Source organism: Phragmites australis, chromosome 9 (genome assembly GCF_958298935.1).
Source record: "Phragmites australis chromosome 9, lpPhrAust1.1, whole genome shotgun sequence".
NCBI lineage: Eukaryota > Viridiplantae > Streptophyta > Magnoliopsida > Poales > Poaceae > Phragmites > Phragmites australis.
Genome location: NC_084929.1, coordinates 15,687,731 through 15,691,391, shown reverse-complemented (window position 1 = coordinate 15,691,391; position 3,661 = coordinate 15,687,731).

The following is a 3,661-nucleotide window of genomic DNA, read 5'->3' as shown; positions in this document are numbered from 1 at the left end:
GAAACAAGGGAAGCATGGCGTAAAACATGGAAAGACTAACTCAGCGACATTGTTGGTTTTGGAAGGGGTCATCTGAGGTAGCGGCAAAATAGCGATGACTGCTGCTAGTTTTGGTGGTGACCGCGAACAGACGCAGCAATGAAGATGCTCGCGTTCCAGGAGATTGGCTATGAAATTTGAGAAACCGTTTGAACAGAGATGTTCATATATCCTGGGAACACGATACTATGGCATGGTTTTGGTAGATCATCCCCTGAGAGGAAGAACGATAAACGGAGATGAGATGGGTGACGGCTGCGACATACTATGGTTAGGAATCGCATTTCAATCGTGTCGCTACACAAGCAGGGATGGGCTCCTAGGGCCATGTAGAAGACTTGATGGGACATGCCATGACATAGTTGGTGCATCCATACGACTTTCGAATTGACTGGAACGCGAATGCAAATCCAGTGCACACACAAAACGCGTCCAGAAAATGGACAACGGGCATGTCGACCTTGATTTTGATGCTTTGGCTACTCTACTGGCCGACCTGGTTGGTGAGGGCATGGGAAACATCATGGAACATGTGCTGGTCAATGGGCATGGCGAACGGTGCACTAGTTCGCTGGGAATGTCGATGCCAATCGGCTACAGCGTGACTGTCCGCGATGGTGACGACCATGGCGGCATAGATCGGGCTTTCGCCAGGGCTAGGGCTTGACTAGGGACTTAGTGTGATGCTAAAACAGTAGTAAGGGAGGATAAGAAGGGGTCCTCACCTTGCTTTGATGGTCGTGGAAGGAGGATTCGTGGAGAAGACGACGTAACACATCACGGGCGGCAGCGGCTCCGGCGAACGGCGGCGCACGGACAAGGCAGCAGTGACGTCTAGGGCTTGGTGGCATGGAATAGGGGTAGGATAGGGTGTGTAACTCATATTTATAGGGCTAGGGGTGGCTGGTTGAGGTGGAATCAAAGCCGAACACGAATTGGGTTCGAGTTCAAGTCGGTTACGATTTCCTTTTTCACAGCTCTCTATTCGGAGGATGATATCTCCATCATCCGGACTCCAAAGTTGATATTTCTGGACTATAAATTGTAGTACTCAAAAAGATCTACAACTTTCTATTCATTGGAACTTCTGAAAATGCTATTTTGATTTTCAAAAGTGCACCACAAGATAAACTATTTGAACTCAGACTTATCTGTGCAGCACTAATTTTGGGGGCCATATCTCCTAGCTCCATTATCCAAAAGGGACCTACCATAGGTTCATATCGAAGCTCTCGACGGGACCTACAACTTTGGTATTGTCAATATTTACATTTGAGGCCGTTTTGAACTCCGAAACTTCATAGGAAGATGAGGTTGTCCAGGACTATCAAGACAAGGTTGTGATGTTCTAGGCGCGTGTCTCCCGGTCGGTTGCCTGCGGTGTTGTTAGGCACCAGTGCTTTTGTTCCACTGTAGATATCTTCATAGAAGATAATTTATGTCAATTGTTGTAAGAGTTTAACATTTATTCTATAAAAGTATTGCTTTTGTTACTTCACATGTGACGTCCTTATGTGTGTTAGGCCTTTGTGGAAACCATTTAGCACCTCGCGCACTAGCCGGCAAGGAAATTCGTTAGGGGCTCCATTGGCCTACAATCATGTCCGATGTAGAAGACCTCGTCTGCACCTACCAAGGATGCTAGTGGATGGGACGCCGAATCCTCTGGTCCCCGGCTCCCCTACAACCAATCACTCCCGTCTAGCCCCTAGCTCGTTGGGGCATGTACCTCATCAGACCATTCCCTGTGCCAAAGGCAAACTTTAGTACGTGGTGGTAGCATTGGAATACTTCTCCAAATGGATCAAGGCTGAACTCCTCACGGCGATCACATTGAAGAATGTCAAGAAATTCTTCTGGAAGAATATAATTTGCCACTTCAGCATTCCACGATAGCTCACGGTTGACAACGGCATGCAATTCGACTCTGGGCCTTTCAGACAATTCTGTGACGACCTCGGCATCGAATTATGCTTCGCTGCAGTTCGACATCCTCAGTCCAATGGGGCTGTCAAACGAGCCAATAGCAACATCCTCTGCGGCTTCAATTACCAACTTGTGAGCCTAGCTCAAGGCCTATGGGTCGAAGAGCTTCCTAAGGTTTTATGGTCCCTCCGCACTACTATCACACAAGCTACCGGGTTCACCCCCTTCTACCTCCTATATGGCGACGAGACCAAGACCCCCACCGAGATCAAGGGATGCTCACTCAGGGTGCAACTTCCACAAACTACCAGAGAAAGAGAGCTCTCCCTCGATCTCACCAAAGGCACGTGGCTCCATGCCATCCAAAATCTCAATCACTACATCAAGAAAACCAAGGCCTGGTATGATCCTAAGGTCGCTCCACGAAGCTTCAAGCCCGGCAACCTAGTACTTCGACGTGCCCAAGCTCCGGGAAAATTGTGCAACAAATGGGAGGGCCAATCCCTGGTCCTCAGGTCTAACAGACCCAGCTCCTACTACCTGGCTGATACAGCAGGGACCCCCATCAAACACAGTTAGAACACAGAGACCCTCCTCAAATACTATGTATAGACAACCACAGCCTCAGTCCTCTCCAAAAATTCAGAACAATAACAAACCATAGGTTTACACACCCACAAATAGCCACCAAACCTAGAGGTGTTACCTTAAAAAAAAGCCATTACCCCACCAAACAACCTCACACAAAACCTATGAAGACCCTTTGGCATCTTGAAGGCATTTCCTCCGTGCCGGAGAGGTAAAAACCTCTGGCATCTTGAAGGCAATGCCTCCATGCCGGAGAAGTATATCCCTCCACCATCTTTAAGGCCTAGCTGACCTAGGTGGCGGAGAGGCAAGGACCGCTGCAGCATCTTGAAGGCTTAGCCTCCGTGCTAGACACGCATATATCCCTCCGCCATCTTTAAGGTCTAGCTAACCTACCTGGCAAAGAGGCAAAGACCACTCCAGCATCTTGAAGGCAGTGCCTCCATGCCGGACAGGCATAAGACCCTCTGTCATCTTTAAGGCCTGGCTAACCAGGCATCTTGAAGGCCTAGCCTTCATACCAAAAAGGATTCATACAAAGTAAGGATCCTCCGGCATCTTGAAGACTAAAAGTCTCTGTGCCAAAATCATCTAACCCCTCTCCGGCTCCAGCCATGGCTGGCAATATCTGGAGAGGCCAGGTCCTTCCCCTGGTCACCACCACCGAGCTGACCCTCACCTCCAGACGGATCGCCCGTGCTCTTGACCGGTGTCTGACACTTCCTGCAAACCAGTGGCACCTCAGATGACTCAGCTATCAAGTCGGTACGCGAACATCAGAGACAGAAGGCCGCCGGGCCCAGAGTGGCCTCACGTGGATCGCAGTAGCAACACGCGCTCGTTTCCCAGCAACCTTAGGCTTTGGTGTGGCGAGATCCGCCAGAGCCTCCACTCCAAGTTAAAAGCAGACGCGGTTGTACCGCTCCCAGCCTTGTGTTAGAGCCACCCGCTGCTCCCACTCCACGTGAGTAGGTGGGCCCAGGATCACCTCCGCGATCTTTGTCGCACGCTCCAGCGAAAGGCAGCTCTCTGAAACAAAAAGGAGACTCATATCCGCGGGTTGAAAACCAGACAAACAAAGAGGACTCACCAGAGCTGACGGGGGGCC